This window comes from Chiroxiphia lanceolata, chromosome 2 (genome assembly GCF_009829145.1).
Source record: "Chiroxiphia lanceolata isolate bChiLan1 chromosome 2, bChiLan1.pri, whole genome shotgun sequence".
Lineage (NCBI taxonomy): Eukaryota > Metazoa > Chordata > Aves > Passeriformes > Pipridae > Chiroxiphia > Chiroxiphia lanceolata.
Genome location: NC_045638.1, coordinates 14,338,422 through 14,364,281, shown reverse-complemented (window position 1 = coordinate 14,364,281; position 25,860 = coordinate 14,338,422). Strand labels below are relative to the sequence as shown.

Below are 25,860 nucleotides of genomic sequence, written 5' to 3'. Positions count from 1 at the left end.
ATACAGTATTTGAAGTAAATTTCATCTTGTGATATTTAATATAGCCATCCCTAGCTCAATCTTAGTAAAAGAAGAAACACTGACTTACTAAAGAAATAGAATAGATCTCTCAGATCTTTGTTTCAAAGCACAGTAAAATATGTCAGAAAGCCCCCTTACTTGAAAGTTTCTGGCCCAAGTCCAACCACTGCAGCAGAGATAAATACATGGATGGGGGTCACTCTTTAAAGCAGTATGTTCAAGAGCGATCTTTAGCCACAACAAAGCCAATCATGACGAAGAGTTGTCCAACGAGTTTCCTTCTAATGGCCTCAAGTGGACTTTGTATTAGGCCTTGGTGCTAGTGCCTAATAGCTGAGCAAAGTTTCATGAAATTGCAACCTAGCTGTATAAAAATTGTGAGCCATTTATATATTCCCCTGTTCTTCAGATGTATCTACACACATACACAAGAAAAAACAAATCTAGTGGCTGAGTGATCCCATCCTACGACCTGGCTACTACATTGATTTCACAGATTAGAAGGTCTACTCCTTTTTGGTTTTCAGAGACATCTAAGCAGTGTGGCATATTTAGCATTGCCCATTAAATGTGATACGATAGAAAACTACTACTTGTTTTTACTTAAACCTCTAACAAATTGGGACCTTAAGCATAGAAGAGCCCTAAAATGCTAAATGCTAAAGCATGTCACTGTCTCAGGAGTACTCCACAACAGTAAGGTTGGAAGAGCCTAAAAATAGTGTCTACTTGTTGGAATCTGGGATGGCTGAAAGACTAAAGGTAAAGATGAGCAAAAGACTTTGTAATTAAACTGCAATGTAAGAAAAAGTCATCCAGAGCCCTTAGAGAAACAGATTACCCATGAGCTCCCAGGCTGCCTGGGGAAGCTGCCGATAAACTGTGTCTTGACTTGTAACGGCCCTGAGCTGTGTGACTCCTGTGGTTGCCTCCACCATGCCTATTCCTCTTTAAAACTTCACGCTGCTGTTTCTGATTCATGTGATTTGCAGGGGGGGTCTAAACTCAGAGCTCGGGAGGTGCTTCTTTGGTGGTGTGGGCCTCACCCATCCTTTGTGACCTGAAGTTTCAATACATCACCATTGCTGGCAAAGTCTCTGACCAGCTGTTGTATCAATGGCAGCTGGTGATCAGTCACAACCCTAGGGCAGTGTGGGAGAAAGAATGGAGAGAAAAGCTTCAACTTAGCTGTCTTGAATTGACATAACTGCAGTTACCATTCTTTCAAGATTACTAGGCACATTTTTTTTTCAAGTGTCTCATCTGAGGCTCTTTGCATTGTTTCTCTAACAGATTTGAGGATATGTATGTTTCTATTAATCTTCTAGTAAGACTTTTTCATCTTTCATTTTATGATCTCACATTGCCTTTCTTTTGACAAAACATCTCTTCTGTTAAGGCACTTCTCTGTGATATTTGGATAGAACAGACTTTGAAACAAACTAGGCCTTGATTAGTCCCTGCCTGGTTCTCTTCTCTCTTTCTGCCTTTCCTTACACTTTTTCTGAAATTTCAGTAAAAGCACAGATTTCAACATAAAACTTGAATTCTTGAGATTAGAGCATGCAGTGAGGCTCACTACTTTTTATCTGAAATGGGGTAGACAGCAGGTAGCATTTAGTGCATTACCTTTTTCTTGAAATTACTGTCTTTATTTTTTTCTGCTCTTGTTCTGTACCTTTGCCATATCTGTATTGGAAAGCACATTAGAAAAGAGGAAAAAGGAGAATAAAATGGATTTTCTGCCTCTCTGAGGTAATTTCTTTCCCCCATTGGTTTCTGTGAAATGATCAAAGCCATTTACTGAGATAGCAGGAAAAGGTTTAAAATAAGTTTGTCCCCTGTTTTGCTGCTGCTCTGCCTGAGCCTCTTTTTCTCTTTGCCATTTACAGTATTGTTAGCTTCATTAACTAGGGGCTACAACAACCAAACCTGCCCTGATTCTCCAAGGAGTGTCCTCTCTCCCTGTCTTCCACTACCTATTTTGCTACTGCTGTACATTCAAACCAGGCTGTTTTCCAGCTAGTTTGACCTGGTCAAACAACTAAGAGCAGCCCTAACCTGATGGTATATCCTGGTGGGAGGAATCCCTCCTGGGTGAATACACCCTCACCTCGCATAGAGCCTCCCCAGCCATGTCTTTGCTCACCCCATACAGCTGCTGGAACATGGATAAAGGCCAGGATCAGGGACACAACTGTGGTTCCTAATGCCTTGCCCATTTGTAGCTGGTTCTTGGTCATCTGTTGGATCTATGGGTCATGCACCTTAGCCAAAAGTGGTCCCCATGTCAGTCAAATTTAAGCAGAAGAAACAGATAGTCCAGGTTTTGGAGTGTGTGCACCTTGCTCTTTGCCCCCCTCAACCCTTTTTGTCTCGCCACCCAGGGACTAAAAGTTTTGCTACTGCTAACAATAGCATCATACTTACTTCACCGAGTTGTAAAATGTCTGGCTTTTCTGTGTAGGAAAACATGGATTTGGATGCATTCCCAAAACACTGAAGGGAAGGATGCAAAGATAAGTCAGCTCAACATAGAAACCATGAGAACAATCATTCTCAGCCAGTGAAGGAAGGTGACAAAGCATTCATTAGTAATCTCCAGAAGTTCAGAAAATCAGTGGATTTTCACGAAACCAAAGCGATACTGAAAATAGAAAGATCTCCCAGCATCTTGTTTTGCACCAAGGAGGTACCCGTTCCTTTGGGATCTGAAGAAGAAATGCATAACTAGCTTATTGTATAAATAATAGAAGTACTGTAAGAGGTGATATCAATAATAGATACTGCGACAGCACTTCTGATGCTAATAGATGCACTAGAAGAGGTAATAGCAATCTCACCTCCCTGCTGATGCTGGCAACCCTATCACAGTCCTGGATGAGTCCCTTCATGGATCATGGCACAGTGCACACATCCCAACAGCAGCCAGGTTCATTGTTGGTGTGGTCTGTACAGCTTCTTTAGGATTTTCGTAAACAATTCTGTTGATGATTTCTGCTGCCAGGTAAAAAAATACTCACGTAGGCATTCTGCTCCATCTCAAGATAAGACAAGATACATAGATGGTGCTGTCCACATGTACTGCATGGGGCCCACACTGAGGCATCTCTGTTACAGCTTATCAGTTGAGTTGGTCCAGCAGTCACCAAGTGGGCATTCAGTGGTACAGTCCTACACGTCTCTGCTGGAACAAGCTAAGGAGAGTCATGGGATGGGCTCAGGTTATTTGTCAGTCACTCATGCTAATATACGGGTCTCTACAACCAAGGTCTGTGGTCATTCTCTGCCTAGATTTGGCTAGAAATCAGTATATCCTATTTACCAAGTCTTCTGCAGGGGCCCACTACACAGATCCAGTGAATCACAGGAAATCTGCTCTATCCCAAAAACCCACTGCCCCTGTGCACAGCAAAGAAAATGTCATATTCTGTTAAAATCAGTTAGTTACCAGAATTTTTTCAGCTGAGACAAAAAAAGGACTGGAAAGAAAGGTACAATCTACAATCTTGGTACATTTAAATGTTTCTTTGATTTTGTAAACAAGGTTGAATTGACAGGTAAAATAGCAATGTCCATTCTGTGTGCCTTTAAAAATAGCTGTCAAGGAAGATTAAAACCAACATTATTTCCAGTCTAAAAATAAGCTCTGAAAAGCACTGTACTGCATGTATCTCTCAGTCATGCTTTGTTCCTTTTGCATTGCTCTGGCACAAATGGGCTCTCAAACCAGCTGATAACACTGATCACCTTGGAGGGAGAGATAAAAGGAGTCTCTTCCTGAGAAGACTGAGAACTCTTCTACCTATTAAATCTTGTCTGTCTGTTTTAGTTTTAGTTAAATGGGAAAGTTTTTGGAGAACTTTTTCATACCATCACATGGTTCAGAGCATGGGGGACCCCCCTCCCAGCAACTGAGCTGAGCCAGGGAGGGACTGTTCCCAGCATCTCAGGACCTGCCAGAAAGGGAGGGGGGTTCCTGAAGTGAAGCATCACAAGAACTCAGGAAACAGGATAAAATCCCCAGTGCTTCCAGGACTTTTACTGCCTTTTTCCGAGGCGTCATTGCCAAGGGAAAGGACCACCACAGTCCCCACACCGGACACTTCAAAGAGCTCCCCTGGGTCATCCCGGCCCTACCATTGTCTCTTCACATGGTTTGCTACATCAGAACCCACACAATGCTTCCCTTTTTCTAGTCACCTAGGACTTTACCTGACTGTCATGGAGAGTGGCTTGGCAACTACATCAGTCAATTCCCTCAGGACTCTGGGATGCATCTCATCGGGTCCTATAGACTTATGTACAGGTTCCTCAGGTGGTCATGAACCTGATCTTTACTTACAGTGAGATGGACTTTGCTCCCCCAGTCCCTGTCCTGCTGTCCATCCACTTATAGTGTGGGAAGAGAGGTTACTATTGAAGATAGAGGCAAAAAAGTTGTTGAGTGTCTCAGCCTTCTTCTCATCCATTGTTAGCACTTTACCAGTACTGTTTATCAGGGGGCTACACTTTCTTTGATCTTCCTTTCCTGGTTAACACACCTGTAGAAGCCCTTTCTGCTACTCTTTGGGTCTCTTGCCAAGTTCAGTTTCAGCTTTGCCTTGGCCTTCCTCACCCATCCCTACAGAACTGAACTTCATCTCTATACTCTTCCCAGGTCATCTGTCCTTGTTTTCACTGCCTGTGCATTTGCTTCTTTCCCTTTAGTTTGACCAGCAATTCCCTACTCAGCCATGCTGGTCTCTTGTCTTTCTTGCCTGACTTCTTGCTCTCATGGATTGTTAATTTTATTGCTATTTTCATAACTTTTTGTGTAGGAAAAAAAGTGCTATGAATTAAACATTATTTTGCTCCAGAGACCACTACCAATTCCACCTACAAATGTCAGTGCTCTCCACATTTGCATCTTCTGAAAGACTTTCTGAGCAGTGCTGGGTATTTGCAGTATTTTATGGCCACTTACATGACTATCAGCTACCAGATTCTTGTGGACACTATGGGTTGAAAGAGAAGTAAAACCTAAAACTCACTGAAGCCCAGGACTGCTGTACTGGTATAGCTGTGCTCGCCCTTGAAACACACTCTGGTCAGACCCCTAGAGAGCAGCCTTGGTAGGGCTGACCCTGGACCGGGCAATGGAGGAGACTCCTGCTTCACTTTAGTCATCTGGACAAGCACTACAGCTTCCTTCCTGCATGGGCTTGGCAACAGCAGCACCATTCCTCTTCACACTCTCAGAAGGTCAATGTTAGTCTATTCAGACCTTCTCAAAGCCATTTTAATTTTACTTGTGACATTTCTACTGAGGCCACATTTGGACAACAGTTGCAGAGAGCAGTGAGTCAGTAATTCTGCAGTGGTGGCTGTCCCTCAGTGCTGGTACAAACCCTTCTATACCACACTACTCAGAACATGTGGAAATTGTGTGCAGTCTTCCAGGAAGGTTTTAATTTGCTATTCACTTCCAGCAGCAGGAAAGGCTTTCTCAGATTTCCATTTTAAACACTGATTCAAATGAAGTTTGAAGATTATTGTTTTCTTATGCAAAATGAATGAATAATTAATTGTCATGGGATTTCTCTGTGTAGTTCCCATCCCTGAGGAATCTGAGCAACTGATGGAGTCCTCCAGATTGAAAACAATTCATAAACACAGGAAATGCAGCCTCTGCATGAATATTCATGATTATTCCACATCATTATTCCACAATCCCACTGTTGCTACACCATGCATCCAAAGCTCATAAGTTATGGCACGTGATGATGATACATTTCAAATAATGCTCAAGATATTTGTAATTTCAATGGAATAGCTGGCAATGATACACACCCATTATGTATTATGGTAGCTGTAAGAGAGTCATTAGGATGGGATGCAAATATTTGAAATGAACAATGAACAAAATTTGCCAAGTGCTAATAGAACGAGCTGAATAAAAAAAAAAAAAAGAAAAAGAAAAAAAAAGATGTGCACTGTTCCCACAATGGAACTGTCTGAAACTATTCAGACCCTGAATGTGTTGTTCAGGAAACACAGCAGTGTTACCGCCCATGTATTGCAACCCAGCCTCTGTCCACAGCATTCTCACTGGTACTGCCTATATAGGTGTCCCAACAGCATGCTTGTTCATCTGCCCTGTCAGTTTATAATGGGCAGACTCAGACTAAACCCAAGAAAAATAAAGACAGGATTAGTTTACAGTTATCTATGATCTCTCCAACCCCGCTCTTCTTTGCTGCAGCCTCTTCATTATTTTTCAGCACAGACACCTGCACAAAAACCTTCAGTATGGAAAGAGCTTGTTTAAATATGGACAGTATTTTTGTGGCTTGTTGGTATCCTTGTTCTAATGTTAAAGGACATCCCCTTCTTATATGGAAAGTGCATAGTCATATTGGGTTTATTCCAGAACCTAAAGAATATATGTATTGATAACACTTACGTAGAAGTATAAATTTGTTTCAGTGGCTTTTGCAAGATGAATGAACTCAAATTCCCAGAACATCTTGGGTGTTTCATCCAAGCTGTAGATGCTATAAAGCAAATTGTAGGAAAGCCTTCAAAAAGGCTGGAAGTTGCTCTCAATGAAGACTCAAATATTTGACAAATTTTCTCAGCAATCAGTTCTCTGATGACATAAAACCGACCTGGAAATCTTACAAGCACTGTCACTGCAAAGTCAGCAATGCAAGCCTGTGATGCCACAAAGCCAGCTCATGATATTTTGAGGGTTGCACCTTACAGTAGAAAATGAAGATGGATATATATAAAAAAAGCATCTTTAGAATTGAACAGAAATAAAATTTGTCCACCTATTACAGAAACAGTGGACCAAACAAAGCACAGAGATCCAAGAAACGTCCCACCTGAAGGGAAAAACCTTCCATTTTCATTCACAGTTTTGTAGATACCAGAGAAACCAGGGAAGAAACTTTGTAGAAGTCCCAGAGATATGCAAAACTCCTGACAACTTTTTTCACATTCACAAACATAATCAGTGAAAAGACAATAATTCACAAATTCTGATATTCCTGATGAACATGCTGAACCTGCTGGAATTTACTCAGCTCTGACTTTCAGAACACCGGTCTTTTGACTTTGAGATTAAAGCTTGGATAGGTCATCAAGTAACCCAGACTGGTTCATCTGTTTTCCTCTTCCGTCTTTCTTAACACATTTCTTGATCAACATTAAATGTGCAGACTGTGAGGAATCAAAATACCAGGTACCGCTACATACATTTGTAAAAATATCTCAGTGAATCTTTTGGAAAAAAGGAAATGGATCCTGGCTGAAATTCTTACAAAGTGGAATTGCAAAATGTATTTGTGTCCTATAGGAATTTCTCTCTGCTCAAGAGCCTGGTGTTCCAACTGCTGTTTTGGGGAGCCTAGGCAAGCTTAATCTGGGGACTAGGTCACCATCTTAAGTGGTTCCCTCCCTAAGGCAGATATCCTAAATGCAGCTATTATTCTCTTGTGGAGATTATGCTTTTTGTGAACAGGAACTTGTTCACTTAAGCCTGGGAGGAGAAGCCTCACTGGTTTTGTGATCATTTCCAGAAGCAGTGTCCCTGAAGATGGCACATTTGGAGATGACATTATTTCATATTGCTGCACAGCAGCAATTGGCACTCCAGCCTATCAAAGATACTACTTGAGCAACATAAAATATTAGCCAACACCCACAAGGAGAAACAGATTTGTTTTCTATCCCAAAATATACCTCTGCAGAGTACCTGTTGTATTGCATTTAATCTAATTTACTGTAGGAGACATGAACCCCCTTGCTGCAATCAAGCTATTTTTTAAGAGATTGGTGATTCAGCTGAGTGGTGACTAAACCACTGACAAATTTTCCCTGTCAGCTCATGTGTATGAAAAGATGCTTTGCTGGAATGTATCATCTGTAGATACCACTATTTTGCTGGAATGAATGGGGGTTTGCCAGTCAAATTATATTACTTTATTTCTTATTTAAAATTATATGCATCTGAAGCTTTTAGCACATTTCAAGGACACATCAGGTCATACAACTGAACTGAACTGGGTTTGCATGGCCGGGTTTTGGTTGCGGTGGGGCTACAAGGGTGGCTTCTGTAAGCAGTTGCTAGAAGCTTTCCCCAAGTCTGACAGAGCCAATTCCAGGCTGCTATAAGATGGATCCACTGCAGGAGTGAGAATATGTGAGAGAAACAGCCCTGCAGACACCAAGGTCAGTGCAGAAGGAGGGGGAGGAGGTGCTCCAGGCGCTGGTGCAGAGATTCTTCTGCAGCTCATAGTGAAGGCCATGGTGAGGAAGGCTGGGCCCCTGCAGCCCATGGAGGTCCATGGTGGACCTGCACCACCTGGAAGGGACTTATGCTGGAGCAGGTGAATGCCCAAAGGGGCTGTGACCCTGTGGGAAGCCCAAAGGACTTACGTTGGAGGAGTTAATAGAGGACTGTCTTCCATGGAACCCACACTGGAGCAGGGGAAGAGTGAAGAGTCCTCCCCCTGAAGAGAGAGAAGTGGCTGAGACAACAAGCAATGAACTGACCAAAGCCTACATTTCCATCCCCTTGAGGCACTGGATGGGAGGGAGGTACAGAAAATCAGGACTCAAGTCGGGGAAGAGGGGAGGAGTGGGGGGAGGTGTTTCTAAGATTTTGTCTTATTTCTCATTATTCTACTCTGATTTGATTGGCAATAAATTAAACTTATTTCCCCAAGGTAGGTCTGTTTTGCCCGTGATGGTAACTGGTCAGTGAGCTCTCCCTGTCCTTTTCTCAACCCATGAGCTTTTCACTATATTTTCTCTCCCCTGTCCAGCTGAGGAGGGGACTCACAGAGTGGCTTTGGTGGACACCTGGTGTCCAGCCAGTGTCAGTCCACTACATGAGGCACAAGAGAGAATGTAAAACAGGTATCGTACATGATCATTGGCAGAAACTGATGGTTTAATTTACTTCAATGTAATTTACTTTAACTGAATGTATCTTCTGAAAGAACAAACAGAGACACAATCCCATGAACAGAAAAGCAGAATCATCCCCCATTCTGAATGTTAGCCTGCAACTCAAAAGATGCAGGTTAAGTTGTTTGCTCTCTGCAAGCTGCTGCCTTTGGCAAGTACAGGACTATGTCTACAGACTAGAGATGACTGACACCTTCTACAGCTGTTTCTGCCTGCAAGCTGCCAGTTAATATAGCAGAATAAGGAGGGGAGGTGAGTTCTTAATTTACATCGGCAGAGGGAAAGAAATTAAATCAGTGAAGTAAGCTAAACTGGAAATGAAGTTGAGGAACAACTATTACAGTCCCTTGAGTAGACACTTAATTGCTCTATAGCTCCTTTGGAAACTGCCTTATAGGGAATACAGAAGACGCTCCTGTTCATGACATTTATCAGGATGTGAGTTTGGTAATATAATAATCCTGGCAGTTCACTAGTGGGTTTACTTGGTCCTGAAAAACTGATTTCCTGGTAAATTTTTAAAATCTACCTGTAGTTCTGTCTGGTTTCTCTGATGATTTACAGGACTAGATATCCTATTTTCTTGCCATGGTGAGAACAAGCCTTAGAGAGAACAGACTAGCGTTTGTCCTTCTCTTCACCTTGATTTTAAAATCTCCTGGTTTATGTCAGTGAAACTTGTTACACATTTAATTAGCTGTTTTGGTTGATGCAGAGTTAAAGACAGTTCAGTAAACAGTCTGTCTATTATTTCTATCCTCATAAGTCAATAATGAAAATTATGTCGCTCAGCAGACAGCATATGCAAATAAATGTTTATATGATAGACTGCAGTTGAATTCACTGGCATTTAATAGGTGTTTAATTGCTTTGGAGTGCTACTAAAAAAAGCAATATTATTAGGACTTTTTTCTTGCAAATGGGTTTTGGAAGCATACGGTCAGTGCTGTAGTCTTATAATTAAAACTAAATAGGTTAGAAATTACAAGGTGGAAGGAAATAAAAGCTCAGCAGCAAGTATATGTATGGCTAAACACAGATTAGTGTGTTGTGCAGGGTGCTTGTGGGTATGTCTAAATGTAGTGCTCAAGTACTGTGCCTGCTAGGAATTACCATTAAGACTTAGGAGGAACTGTGGTTGTCTAAGGAGGCCTCAGGGAAATGAATTCTTAGCTGGGGCTGGCACAAATATAAATTAACCAATTAAGGCACCTGTATCAATATAAGTATTCTGACTCATTGTTTAATGGGATAATTGGAATTCTGTAGAGGAAATAAAGTTGATTACAAGGATCAAACAGAGGGAAAGCTCTCTAAGCATTTGTCTCTTGCTTGTGACAAGCTGTAGCTTAGGGGCCAGTGAATCTGTTATGAGGCTGCTGACATGGAACAAATAGCAGTATGGAGGTTGAAAGATCATTACTTTTTAATACTTACAACAAAATTGTGTACATGCTTATCTATGAAGAAATAGAGCTCTGCATGTTTAAGAAGAAACATGAAGTCTATATTACAATTTTTTGTACATATCTGAATTCCCAGAATGTCTTAGTTTTACCTGATGAATTATTCTTGATATAATGCAATTCAGCAGATGATTTTTCCTATCACTTTACATGCATCTATAGAATAGTTTGCAATACAGCCACAATCCTAGGTGTCTACTCTTTGGCTTTGATGGGTGGATTTGCCCATCAAAGCATATGAAGAACAGCTGGTGGAAGAGAAGTCAAAGAGGTAGGCTAGTTGGGTTCTTCAGTTCAAGGAAATAAGATGTGGCTGATTTACTCTCTATAAACATAAGACAAACTGATCTCCAGAGAGAGGGAAGAACAGAAGGGAAATTCACCATATTCTCAGGAAGCAATCTTTCACAAAAGGTCAGCAGGCCTTTCACCAGAGTATGTTTGAAGAAGAAAATGAAATGGCACCTGTGGCTTCTTGTGTCCAAATGTATGCTTTCCTTTGAAGGATTCAAAATATTTTTGGCCAACGGAAACTGAGGCCTACTTAGCTTCTCTTTCATGTTTCTGAAGAGTAAGACACTTATTTGGGAGAAAAGAAGAAAATCAAGTAAAATAAAATACCTGGCATTATCTTTTCTTTACGTGTCAGATGAAAGGTTTGGGTGCATGGGACATGCCATTGTTTATTGGGGATATCCACAGAGAAACAATAAAGAACACCTAACTCTTTCTTCAATTTTTCTTTTTTTTCTTTTCCTTAAATCTGGCAGCCACCATTGGAGATGGAGTTAAACTGAAACTATTTCCTACAAAATCGGAAGGTATAGTACTCATTTTTAAATATGGTTATATGGTATCCAGAGTCCAAATACAGTTGAACTTGATGGTCCTTAAGGTTTTTTCCAACCTACATGATTCTATGAATTTTGTACATGCTCTCTTGGGAACTACTGACTGTGCTCACAGAGGTGATTAGACTAAGTCCTCAAAAAAGACTCAGGCTCAAGCCTGGGTCCCTTCTTATCTCTCACTTTGCATAGGATAGATTGTACCACTACTTGATCTAGCCTGTGGAAAACCTGGACATCTACCCTGCCTGCTTGCCTGTAAATCCAGCTCTGCACTCAGGGCAATTTGTCATTCAACAATTTCACTGTACTTGGTCAGCATGTTTTTCTGTAGAGGGCCACTGTGATGCAGTGGGTTTCACCCTAAAATCTCTACTAAACTATTTGCTCTCTGTGCTCAGGAGACATGTGGAATGAAAGAGTCTACACTCACTTCAACCTTCTCTAGTGTGGTGTTCTGTAAAACAAGGGGGAAAACTGTGATCCTTTGAAGTTTTTATATATAATGGAGTAATTATTATTTATAATACAGCATTCCACATACCTGGAAATAGAGCAGAGTAGAGCACAGTAGAAACACTCCCCTGGAAAACATATACTGGTAAATATACTGGATTTTCTGTGTTTTCCAGTATATTTCCCTGTATTTACATTGCATTGTTTACTTTTTAATTCCAGCCCTTACTCTTTGCAAGGCAGGGATCTCTAAAGGACTCCAGCTGTAATGAAGTGTATCTCTCAGGATGTATATCTTCCATGTGGTATAGTATGAGAATCCTATAGTTCAGTTTTGGAGCTTTAGTAGCAGCTGGGAACCATGAAACTGAATAAGGGTCAGTACCATAACTCGCTTTAGGCTACAGGAATTTGCAAAGCAAAACTCTTCCATTTGAGGATTGTAAAAGAATTTTCTTTCAACTAGAAATGTCCAAAATTTCTGTTGTTCCAGCTTAATGGAATGCAGCATTTCAAAATTTTGCCTCATTTTACACCAAAACCAAAGATGAAAAGGGATGAAAATTCTCAATTTCATCATGACTGATACTGCCTAGAACATACAGTACACCATAGTGCTATTAAACCAACACATAAATGAGTACTCTGTAAGCTCCAGAACACATAATGAAATGAAACATAATGAAACACAGAATATATTAAATTTACTATTATTTCCTGTAATGAGAATCTATCCATCTTATCAAACTTCTGTGATAAGCTTTGCCCCTCCTGGACCCAATGAGTTTTGCAAATTGTACAAACAAAACTAGCAATTCTTACCCAGAATTACAAACAGAGAAGGTGCGTGCTGATGGAAAACAAGAACATGCAGAAATTCTTTAAATGAAACCACATTGAATGTGCATCAGGATCCTTCCATAGAAGAAAATCAGAAGAACACTCACACTGGGAGAAAGAGATGATGAAAAAATATGCACTTTCTGTAGGCACATGATGAAGTTAGTGTCTCAGCAGATACTGGATTCTGCTTTGAAATCTGTTTTATTGACCTGAAGCTTATGCAAGCAGGATGACTCCAGGGTAATTGACAAGACAGAGAAAGAAGTGATATGTTGTTGTATGTGCTCTGACCTGTTTTCTCACCAAAAAACCCTTTGATACATGTCTGTCTTGTAATTAAATATTATATAAAATTCTTGCTGAATACAACTATTGTGGCCTTCAGATATACCTGTTCTGGAACAACTCACAAAAAAAAATTACATCACAAGAAAATAATGTATTCTGCTCCTGGCATTTCATATAGTGTAAGGTAAAGTATACTCTATGTTGCCACTTGCAGCAACAAAGCCAACAACAGCAGCATGTGATTAGGACTCTGAAATCTCCTCTTTATCTGAGATTGCTTTCTGAAATCAAATTCAGGCAGAGAGAAAAGGAGGAACAAACAAGTTTACTGCAGCTCTGCAATAGCAAATAATCAAGAGAACTACTTGAGGAACATTAAGTGAAGCACCAGATTCTTCAAATATTATGATAATTGAAACACAGGTGTTGAATATCCAATTATGTGCAAATCTCTCTCCTTAGCCTGAGATGAACTACAATGGAGGGGGGGGGAAAGAGCCAGTTTGTGAACTAGAGGACAAATCTATCTCAACCTAAAATTTGTCAACAGCTGTGTTGAACAGGCAGTGTGTTCAAAAGCATGACAAATGACACTGCTATTCATAGAGCAGGTGTAACCACAGACTAAGTTTTTACCAATATTGCCCCATGCACCAAAAGATGTTGTGCACTCAGCTGTAGAGCACCATGGTGTGCTCAAGTGGAAGTTACAGCTAATACAGTAAAAATTATCTAACAGTTATGTACAACTGACCTTTATGGTTTGTTGTAAAAAAAAATAACATCGAGACTTTTAGCATCTCTCTTTGCACTTGGACCGCATTTTGTAAAATGAGAAACATTTAATCTCTGGCTCTAAGAAAGCAATATTTTGCTTTGACATCAGGTGTGGAGAGCAGAGTCATCCAAATGCTCCACATCAATCCTTGATTTGCATAGCTACAGAGAAAGGGTACAGCTTCAGCTCATCTATATCCCCATACTGTCTTTTTAAATATATTTTAAGAAGGGCATAGATTCACTGGCCAATCAGTTGAATAATACTGTATGCATAAAAATATGTGGATAATTCTGTTCTGTCTTCTTCATATAGCTTCATGGAGGATCTTGGCTTCAGGCCAAACAACTGCAAAAGCAAAGCTTTTTCCCTTCAGCGTTTTAGCAAAGTGCACATAATACATCTTTAAGTAAATTAGTGTTATAACAGGTTTCCACTGATCCATCTTGAGAAGTTAAATGAGAACTAAAAATAGATCCTGTTTTCAATTTCCCCTGAGCAGCAAAGTGATTTGAAATCCTCCCTTGCCATAGGAAACAAACAGATAAAAAACAAGTTTGTCAACGATTCAGTAAATATGTGTGCTTATTCAGTATTTAAATTCAGGAGCCAAGGAACTCTATTAGAGAAGAACAATCAACATATCCAATGGCAAAAAGCAAGGCTGACTCTCCAAGAAAACCCCTTTCTCTGTAGTCAGATGCTCTGTGACATTTGCAAAGGAAAACTCAACTCAGAGTATGCAGTGGTTGTCAAAGATACCTCTGTGGAGAGGTACAGAACACCTAAACAGCCATGTATCATAATTATACCTATGTTTTAAGGGACTGGCAAAGTATAGGTGAAGGTATGAACAGATACTACTTACGGGAACAAATAGTACAGTACAGGCTAAACAACAGATTGTAACCTCAACCTGAATTATGAAAAAGGGGAAATCTCCCACTTGGAAAATTTCTGTGGAGTGGTATAGTCACTGAATCAGTAATAAATCACAAGCATTTTAAAGCAGAAGAGCCCTTACCTTTAGGCCTGGTAGGATCATATGCAGTTTCTCAAGTAACTACTACTGGAGTTGTCTGAGATAAGTAATGGTATTTTTCAAAAATGAAAACCTTTGAAAGTTTAGTACTTCCTTAAAACATTTATGTCATAAAGGTTGTCCCTGACAAGGAAATCCGAAGTGTTGCATGAGAAAACAAAAAGAAAAAACCAGTAACTAAGCATTTAGCTTACTTCAGAAAGAATAAAAACATAGTGTACGATTTCACAGAAATAGTTGAGATCAAATCTCTGAAAGAAGATTGCACGTACTTGACTACTACAAACCAGACCGTCTCTAATTTTGCTAAGAACACATGCATGTTACATTATTTTTCTTAATGTCTGTTAGTAGAATTGGCATCAAGTAACTAAAATTAATCACTTTTTGTATCATTGTTGCTAATGTGATGTTCTCCTGCTTGGTTTTCAGCAGGTCATGTCTATAAAACTCATCACTAGTGACAGTGGCAGTGTAAGAAGGTAGTCTGGTTATCGTGACATCAAGCTTATGAAGATTAGCTTGAAGGATCCCTTCCTCTCCAACTCTGTAGTACAAAAGGAAGGGGGAGAATAAGGTAAATATTTATAACATTTTATATAAGAACTGTTTGAATTTGTTCTGCTTATGTGGAATCACATCTGAATAAAATGGAGAGAAAGGGAAAGTATTTCCTGGTCCTTAGAAAAACAGCAAATGAGTTGTTAATTGGCAAGTGTTTAAAGGGCTGGTTCTAATCAGGGTAAATGGGCTTGTTTTTCCAACACTGGGTCTCACATCAAAACAACAAGAAACAATTGAAAAATCTCTGCTGAAGAAAGCAAGAGGAAGTGGGTCGTCACCAGCTGTTCAAAGACAAGATCCCGCAACAAATGTGTAGCAGCAGATGCCGTGTGAAGCACGGGGAATGTAAATGCATATGAGTCATCACATAAGCTAAGGGGGAACAAGCTGCGGGCCAGAATCCCGGGGGTAAAGATTTTAACGATTTTAACCATTACTCCACCTGCTTCGTACTTTGTTCAAGTACACAGTATATTTTTTTTGGGCAAGGATGTCTTTAAGCTCTGTTAAAGAGCCCCAAGCAGAAGGGAAGTATCTTACAGAAATATTATGCTTTGGGCTTATGACGTCAAAAAATGAGCATTATTGTCTGTCCAAAAGGGACAGGAGTTTAAAACATTTCCCCCTTTTCCCTCCCCTTTAAGGTTCATGATAATAATAAAAATTGTTCAATGGATAATTTTTATAGTTTGCAGCATTTCACTGATTTGTTTTTCCACTACAGCTTCATAAGAAGCTCAACTGGCATGCCGGGAAAGAACAGAAAATTGGCACAGTGGCAAAAATGGAAGAACTACCAGCTGTGTTTCACAGAGATAATCCTGAGGATCCCATCTCAGGTTGGTTGCCCCTGGGTAGTGGGATAAGCCCTTGGAACAGGAAGTATAATGAAATTTGAACTGAAGGTGACAGTAGCATACTCTCCAGGAGTTTTCAGTAGAATCCTTTTTCTCTAAAAGAAATAGCAAGAAAGAGATAGAGGGAGGAGTCCCAGACTCAGCTCCTGCCTTGGCAGTCCCAGCTGTATGTATTCAGGTACTCTCATACTCTAATAATCATAAAACCCACACTGATTTACACAATTCCATAATCTTATAAGAAAATAGGTCACTGGGGATTATCAAATTTTCATCCATTTAATTTCAAAATTCTCTTCTTGTTTTTTCCCAGGAACATCAAATTCTCAGGTGGAGATGAAAAAAAGGCATTAGAAGACTTTGGATGGAGGTGGATCTACATTTTGAACCCATTTTTATATTTCATGCTGCCATGTTCTACTGTGACAGATCCTAAGAATTCCCTCCTGCCAGTCACCCTCAAGGCAGCTGTCCCAAATTTCTCCACTGAATTCATACTGCTTAACACATCACAAATAAGGAGAAGCTTTTGTGTATTAAAGGAGAACTTCAGGGCTGACTGGAAACAGTGATTTCGTTTTGTGAAAATATGATGACTTTTTGATATTACAGTCTTTCCTGGTTTAAAGAAAACAAAAAACAACAACAAAAAAGAGAAAAGAGCTCTCACTAGCCAGTGGTACTGCATGAGTACCAATCCAATAGGAAAACAATTACACTCTAAGTTGCGCTGGGTTATGATTTTCAGGCTCCGTCAGGGCGATGCCATGAAGCTGGTGGCAGCAGGGTTCCTTTTGAACTTCTGCCACATAGATCTATCAGTGGTCAGGGGAGGCATACAAGATTATATTTTCTCTTGGGATAATTTATCTGCAAAGCTACTCTTTAAGAAAGAAAAAAATCCAAACACATTTGTACCTGATCTTAGGAAGGAGGCTTGAGGACTGGATTTTGCTGCATCTCATTGCAGAGCACAGGCAGGCACCCAGCATTAGCAAGTCCTTCTTCTGTACCTGGACAAATGAAGTAGGAAAGGAACGAAATGAGTTCCTACTGCCCTTCATCCCTTACTTGTCAGACATGTAGTTGAAAGAAACTGCTAGTGGCATTATACACAATCCGAGCCAGATTTTTCACCAGGCTCATGATGTGGTCCCTTTTCTAATTGTATTTCCCACCATGGGAAGGGATGGGACAGCATGGGGGAGCCTGACAGCACCTACTCTTTTTCCTTACACCTGTAAGGTGATCAAACCTATAGTTCCGATGATGAAAGCAGACCACAAAGCAGTTATTGTATTTCCAAGGGAGGGAAATCCAGCCTGACTTGGTTTTGTCATAAGTGATTAGATTTTATATTGTGCTTATGTACTTCTCCTAATCAAATTAGCATGTTGGCTCAAAATCAGCCTAGCAGAAAAACTCTCATTTTCTACTCATTCTGCTTCATTTATCACCTGGAATTACCAAAGTTTTGAGATTTTCTTTTCTCTCTGACTAGGCCCAGTTCTGCTCAGCTTATAAAATCTGAAACATTCATAGCCCAAGGTTGCAAGAGTAATGAATATTTATAATCCCATCTTCCCAGCACACTCAGAAGTGTCTCACAGTGTGACTTCACATTAGAAATGTCCCACCTGTGGGGATCACTCAGAAAAACACAGATTACAAGTCTGTACAACATAGAACAAGGTCAATACTCAAATTATGGGAATTATCACCTTAAAAAAGGTTGCATATCTGATGATGCACTGCACCAACACAGATTTATAGGTGCTGTACTAGTGACTCTCCCCTGTGAAGACAGAATTTCAGCTATTAGATTACAACATTATTCCCTGGTTCTTGTTCTGAGCCTTCTCATGAATCAGCTGCAAAATATGTAATATGCTCTTCTCTCCATTTACAAAGGCACACCCTATATCCAACAGCAAGAAACATAAAAAAGGGTTTCTCACCTAGCTTCAGAGCACAGGGCAATAATATAATTTAAAGAACATAGTGACTAGTGACAAAACACAGGCAGGACCCCAGTGATGAGAGCTCCTTAGAAAAGTGAAACTGTGTGACCCTGCAGGTATCTTCTTATAATTCACTGCAAATATTTGTCTTTTTTAGGTTGAAGCCACATTTAAAAAAAACAAGCCCCATCCCATTCACCTCCAAAAATGCAATTAAAGCTTAACATTAATTCAGATTATTTTCCTATTCAAGACAGAGCTATGAGGATTACTGTCAGTTTTAACACTTGTCAGAAAAATATAGTTTCCTCCACTTTGCAGACAGGCAATTAACGTTCAGCAGCAACGAAATTAGAAACTATCTAGAGGCCATTTTAGGCCAAGAAAGTTTTGCCATTGATTTTAATGCATCAAGATATAATGTATCCTCCAGTATCCTGCCCTTTCCTATTTTCCCCAAACTTAGGGTGAACCATTAAATTGAAGCTTGCCCTGTAAATCCCATAAGCTATTAATGTAGTTCCCTTAGCTGGAAGATAGATTAATGACCTGAGACTTCTGTAGAATATTTGCTACTTCAGTGCAAATTAATATCATATTTTATTCTCATTTTATACTCACATCCAGTACTTCCTTCTGCAAAGGATACCAGAAGGAGCTGGTTATGTGAATGCCAAGATTCTAAATCTTATCTTCAAATTTTTAATCAAACTGTTTAACACGAGTCTTAAATTTCTGCATTTCCATTTTTCATACTTCTCTCACCTCATTTTTTATGTTAAGAACAAAGAAAAAATTAAAAACTCAGATATGTTTAGGAGGATTTAGTTTAAAAACTAATAGAGTTTTTTAAATGCTTTATGGTTTTCAGGACTTTGTTCTTCTCCACACTCTACAACTTGGGCTTGGACTAAATACAAATATCTTCCACTTCACCCAGGTCTGAGTTCTCAGTTTTCAAACAGATAGTTTTAAATTTTCCAGGTATTGTGCTATCCTGCAAATAATGTTTTTGTCCACAGTCTCCTATATTTTTTGTATTTTTAATTAAAATATCAATTCTTCTTACACTGCATAAAAGAACATCATTTACTAAACACATTTCTCTGATATTGGATTCAATTTCTGGAGAAAACAAAATCACGAAAACATGAAAATGGCTTGAGACACATGTTTAGTTCTAGAAAACTCTGTTCAGGCCTCCTTTCTGTAGGAATTAAAAGTTATGGCAAGGTCTCCGGTTCCTCAAGCAAGCACTGCAGGCTTTTAGAGGAAATAAGGAAAGTGGTAGTGGGGGAAAAGAAAAAGTTGTTTTCTCTCACTATTCTTTCTTGCCAGCACTTCAAAAAAGTTTGGTCTTTATTTGTAAAACTAGGTTGAAATTTCAAACTTGCAGCAAAATTTTTCTTTCCTTCTATGCTTCAAACCCTCAATAATAGTAATAATAATAATAATAACTGTAAAAGTGTTTTGAAGATCACAATGCAAACAACAGTTTGGAATGAAACTGGTCTATATTTGCTATTATTAAAATTTATGAAGAAAATACAGCCACTTCCTTATGATCTGTTTTGGCACCAGCATTAGGTATCAAATCACAGGCACATCACAAGATAAATTTAACACAGATTTGCAACCACTTACACTTGATGAAGCTGCCTTGTAAGCTTCATTAGTTGTTATTTGGGATTGTTCTGGTCAAAATACTTTTCGGGAGCACATTTCAGATACTCCCCTCACTCTTGATTAGAAATATCCTCTATATCCAGTCTGAACACATTTAGAATTGGTTATTTCATTTGTAAGGAACAATGTTACAGTACAAGGAACATTTTCCTACAAGGAACATCTCATCCAACTGCCTTACCACTCCAGGGCTGACCAAATGTTAAAGCATGTTATTAAGGGCACTGTCTAAATGCCTCTTAAACGCTGACAGGCTTGGGGCATCCACCACCTCTCCAGGAAGCCTGTTCCAGTGTTTGACCACCCTCTTGCTAAAGTAATGCTTCCTAATGTCCAGTTACAGATAATATCATGAAGAATGACTAAATTTCACAGATGGTTAAGAGGGAATGATGTAAGGATGGCCAAGATGGGAGGTTTAGATTGGATATTAGGTAAACTTTCTTCACTGATAGGTTTATTAAGCATTGGAACAAGTGGCCCAGAGAAGGTATTGCCCTGGAGGTATCTAAAATATTTAAAAGTGTAGGTGGGTCACTTAGGGACATGGGTTAATGATCGACTTGGCAGTGTTAAGGTAACAGTTGGACTCTATGACCTTAAAGGTCATTTTCAACCTAAATAATTCTATGATTCTATGAAATCTCACAGATAATGGAGCAGAGAACTAAGGACATTTTGAAGAGTAAAACTTGCTGGGTGACTGCTAAATGATCGGCTAGGTAACCCCACCAGAAACACCAAGTTTGGATACAGAGGTAGCAAAAGCGAGACTTGTGAGGAAAAAGTAGTCAGAGTGGAAAGTTATTTGAGAGTAGACAGCGGGGGATAAAGAAAGGTCATCATGTTAAACCCAAGAATAGGCATGGGAAATTGAAGGGAGGGGAACAGAAGGGGACAGCTGAGTTGTTGGTCAGTATGCTTGAGCTCTGCACATGATCACCACAATCCAGTCTATCTTCTCATTCAATTCAACTCTTATTTTCTATGTAAGGCATCAGCTTTGCCTAACATGGGAATTATTGCACAGACCCTTTGTCTGAGAAATAGCTACAGTCAGGTGTCTGCTGTTGGATGATACATTGCCCACAGCTTCTGCATTCTGTCATCCTTCTTTGCTTCATTTTTTCCTTTGAAGTTAGAAAAAAAGAGATAAAAGACTACAGAAGCAAGAGAGGTAGCAATGTAGGGAATATGAAAAAGTTCAGAATGACAAGCTCTCCCCGTTCTGGTTTCAGCTGGGATAATTTTATTCCTAGTAGCTGGTACAGTCCTGTGTTTTGAATTCAGTATAATAATATTGGTAGTACTCTGACATTTTGGTTGTTGATAAGTAGTGTTTACCTTAAGTCAAGGACTTCTTATTCTCTGCCAGGGAAGAGCTTCAGAAAAGCTGGAAGGGAACATAGCTGGGACATCTGATCCAAACTGGCCAAAGGGGTATTCCATACCATAGAACAACATGCCCAGTCCATGAATGGGAAGAGTTACCCAGAAAGGGACTGGTTGCAGGGCAGGGATGGGCTGGGTACCAGTCAGTGGGTGGTGAACAATTGTGTATCACTTTTTCTCTAGGCTTTTCTGTCTCTCTTTCCCTCTTCTTTTTTATTCTTATTATATTTTACTTCATTTCATTTCTTATGTCAACCCCTAAGTTTTACTTTCCCCACGCTAATTCTCATCCCCATCCCACTTGAGGTAGGGTGGGAAGTGAGTGAGCAGCTGCCTCGTACTTAGTTGCCAGCTGGGCTTGAACCACGACATCCCCATAAATTCCTATCCAGACACTGCTATTTATTGTTATTCATTCATTGGTGCCCAAGTTGCTAAGCCTTTTGGCAGGGAAAATCAGAGCGTACTTGACTTCATTCTGTGTAGCCAGAATGCTTCATGTACCCAAAATAATTAGTTTAATGCCAGCTGAAGTATCACTGCACTGCAGCACTGCCATACTCTGTCTCAGCAAGGAAGACAGAGAGCTAAACAACTACACCTCCACTCAAAGCTTCCTCTTCTTTTGTCTTAGAGGTAACACTACAAGCATCACTAACAAAAAGAAATAAAAAGAAATAAATTGGCAGTAGTATTGCCTCTGAGATCCTAGTAACTGTAACTGTAATAATCCAAATAAATTAGATAATTTGAAGACCCAATAGAAGCTTTCACAAAAAAAAAGCACTGAGACCCAAGGTATCCTATCTACCATACTGACAAGGGGGAAAAAACGGAAACTCACTAAACACAAATCCTGAGGAAAAAATACAATCTCTAAGTTTCAACCTTGATTTACTAATTGAAACATCATGTTCCCTAACATTACATGTGGCATGCTGTGGCATGACTTCTCTGATGTGCCAAACTCACAGACAACTCCCTGGTTTAGATGCTATTAGCGTGCTGACACCCTGTCTGTCTTAATTCTGCCATTTCCAAGTAGAAATAAAGGCACAGCTATAAAACATGGTGTAGGTACCCACGCATTGCACTTGTCTTTCCAATGGAGCCTTCCCAAATGATCAGTTTACAAAGGCCAACAGCATTTGGCTGGTATCCTTCTCTTGAAATCCAAACTGTTTGAGAAGATAAATTATTGTTACTACATGCATAACACCTGTCATATTTTACCCACTGAAATGTAATATAAAATATATTTCCAGTGACTGTCAGGAAGGAAGAATTGGTGTTGGCTTCCACTAGTGACAAGTCCCCTCCTCCAGCCTTTTGCTTGAGTTGTGCAAAGCCCTCATGAAGATTTATCCACACCTTTGAAGCCAGACTTGAGGAAAACCTCAACCTGGGCTCTCGCGTACTTCTACGAATTCTTTCAACTTTAACCTGTGAAGTAGATGCTCTCTTTAGACTGTTAGCAATTAGCTCAGTGTGAGAGGATGACAAGGAGGAGACTCTGAGCTCTTGTTCAGTAATGATACTGCTGCTCTCAGTTTGTCAACCAGCCAGGGACAAACAGTTTGTTGTGCAAGTGTTATCATTTTACTGAGCAGATCCCCAGTGTCACACTACAGCTGGCAAACAGCAGAAACAGAAGTAGCTCCATTAAAAGCATGTGCTGCACACCAGCCTTGATGGGACACACACTTCCCATGTTCATCGTCTTCACTTTGGCTTCCCCACGTTCCCCTTAACACCACAACTTTAAGAATATCAAGTTCAAAGGTTTTCGCTTAGCATTCACACAGTGAGAAATCTGTCTTTTCCAAAATGTTACAATTAAGATTGATTCAGAGACATAATGGAAGGGGACCACAGCTGAGAAAATATAGAAAATGAAGTTAATTAAAGTGCTGTCCAGCTGGAACTTGAAAATTCTTCAATCAAGGAAATATATCATACCCTATCTCTTCCTATGTACATTGAAAAATAGCAACTGCTGCAGATTTAATTAAAACTTAGTTTTTAGTTAACACTCCTTTCTTGATTCAATATTATTCAGTCAAGATACAAAGTTATGACCCTCATCATGAAAGAGAATGTATTCCTACATTGTGATAACCTATGTGATTTTTTGCTGGTTTTGATTTTAGGCAGTTTCTTATAATACCTGGGGAAAGCAGGAGAACATAAATGTTACTAGCTCAGCTGGTTTAACTTGGCCTTTTCATTTGATTCAAAGGTGTAGATTTTTGGTTGCTATATTTTGCTCAAGAGATTTTAGTGGTTTCTCGACTACAGATTTCAAGTTAAAATGTCATATTTAGAGACAGATACTCAGAGATTGCACAAAACTCTTTCTCCATCAAAGCCCATAATCCAGGGTCGTTAAGTAGTGAGGAACTATGCTGCAGCTAAAGGAGCCCACCTAGAAGCACCAGTGTACTTCATCATAACCTCTGTGTGGTTTTCTCATCACCTAAGAATCCAAATCCCAGCTCACCAAATACATCTGTATAGAATTTTTAAAAAATTCAAACACAGTTCTTCTCCCAGCTACAAGCACAACTCAGAGAACTTTTGGCATCAAGAGCAGTAACATTTATATCAGCATCCTTCAGGTGCAATGCCACATTACGAATAAAGCATGAATTCAAAACCACTGCAGGAGTGGATATCTCAACCTGCAGTTGCTCTGTCAGCACGAGAATGTCCTAAACTGGTCCCATGCTCCAGTGGCATAGGTCCAAGTCTGGTGAGCTTTGCACATTTGCATACAGTGTCTACACCAACAGGGCACTGCTGTCTTCAAAGGCCTTTTGGAGAGCTTGGATCAAGACAGGATGGTACATGGCCCAGGCTAATAAGATGCTCCAGACATTAGCTGATCTTGTTCTGGTATATGGGATAAATGAAAGAAAAACTTGTATCCAGTAGTTATCTGGGTTCCCACTGGGTGGTTGTGTAAGAACCATGTTTTCAATGTGTAATCTGTAACCGGGGCAACATAGATCTTTTCAAAGGGGACAGGATTGGAAAATAAGGTCTCCATTACCTACAGCCTGAGATAACCATCACAAAATAGCATAGGTTTAGGCAGGGAAACATATGTGGTAGGAAGGAGACGAGGAGGCTGCAGAAGAGTTAGTCAGGCAGCTGTGGAAAGGAAAATGCTCTCTGATGCCTACACACCTGCTACCTGCCCCACTGTTCACTTACAGGGTCTGATTCATTTCAAATCTTTATTGTAACTTGACCAAAGGCTTCAATAAATTAAAACGTATTTAGAAAAAAGTAGAAATAAGAATAAAAGAATTCTAAAAGAGGTTTCCTTCTGTCTGCACTAATATAGAAATGAAGAAAGATAACAGAGAGCTGCTGCTCCCTGTGGCTTTCTGTCCCACTCCCCACTCAACAGTTACAATTTTATGTCACATCAAGGATTCATAGAATATGGATTTAGATGCAAGAAAATGCTACCTAGATTTTAGAAAGACTATATTCTTCATATTGGTTTTAGTATTTGTGGTTTTTCATTGTTTCACATCTTTTGCAAAAGGGAAGGAGAAAACCTCACAGTATTTCCTCTAATAAAAACCTTTCTTTTGATGTTTTCTGTCCTGTGGACAAATTCATATAATGAAAGAATATGCAACACAAATTAATCCCCCAGTTTAACTTAAAATGTGGTGGATAAATCCACAGAAAGCCTTAAACAGTATTTATACACTGCAAGTTTTAGAAATGTGTTTCCGTGTGGCGAGGATAAATCAGAAAAAGAGATAAAAGACTCAGTACAACTTTTAATGTTTCTGAAAAATTAAAATAAAAAAAGTCATACCTATCACATGTGGGAACTGAAATTAACAAATTAGTATTCCTGAGATCAATTTTTTGCATTCATAGTAGTAGCACAGGAAAACTAAATCCAAGGCAATGCGAGAGAGAGACATATTTACATAATTCCTTCTAGAGCAGGGAGCAGCACTGACAAATACACATGGCGTAAGAGAAAAGAAAATGCTATGACACCCATTCAGCAACCCCGGGAAGATCCACCCAGAAAAATGCTTCTCCCTTTAAATTGTCAACTGCAGCCTTTGCATTTTCAGTAGTCTTATTTCATGTTAGTCTGTTTAAATCAACAAAAATCAACTCAATGTCTGTTTTAGAGACATCAGACACACACTCTTATCTATGATGGTGAACTCCCCCAAGGCCTCACAGACCAGGCTGCAGAAAGCAGAGCTCCAGCAGCAGCACAGCATCTCCATCGAGGGCATGCACAGAACAGAGTTAATGCATCTACGACAACTCAGAAGAGTGGAGATTTAAATTAAGTGCCACCACATAAATGGTAGCCTGAACAATTTGTTCCACAGCACACACACTCACCGTTCACACTTGTGCGTGTCTGAGTGTACACCACAAACATTTGCCGAGTGCCTAGACAAGCACCTGCAGTGGTATTAGCTGAGCAAATTTACAGCGAGTTCACACAAGCCACAACAGAGCTGTGAACATCAGCCTAGAGAAGGTCAAAAAAGACACCAGCTTAATTGCACGGACTCAATTCCCATCTTTAAGGTAACCCAGTGGGTCAGGCACATCCATACAAGTAAATGCTTCAAAAAAAAAGAACAAGAAACCGAAAGGTGAGAGGATGTCTGTGCGTAATACCACACAAGTCAGTGTGTTAGGAT

At 39.8% G+C, this 25,860-nt stretch overlaps 1 long non-coding RNA gene across 2 annotated transcripts in view; it reads right to left on the bottom strand.

Annotated features, from left to right (window-relative positions):
- Positions 1 to 2,645: 2,645 nt before the first annotated feature.
- The window catches only part of LOC116782483, a 45,735-nt gene continuing 22,520 nt past the window's right edge, over positions 2,646 to 25,860 (bottom strand). For both annotated transcript variants that reach the window (XR_004355248.1, XR_004355249.1), the window contains 3 exons: positions 17,040 to 17,134; positions 2,865 to 3,021; positions 2,646 to 2,732 (listed from right to left, as the gene is read on the bottom strand). This is a non-coding gene — a long non-coding RNA (uncharacterized LOC116782483). The remainder of the gene's footprint in view (positions 2,733 to 2,864; positions 3,022 to 17,039; positions 17,135 to 25,860) is intronic.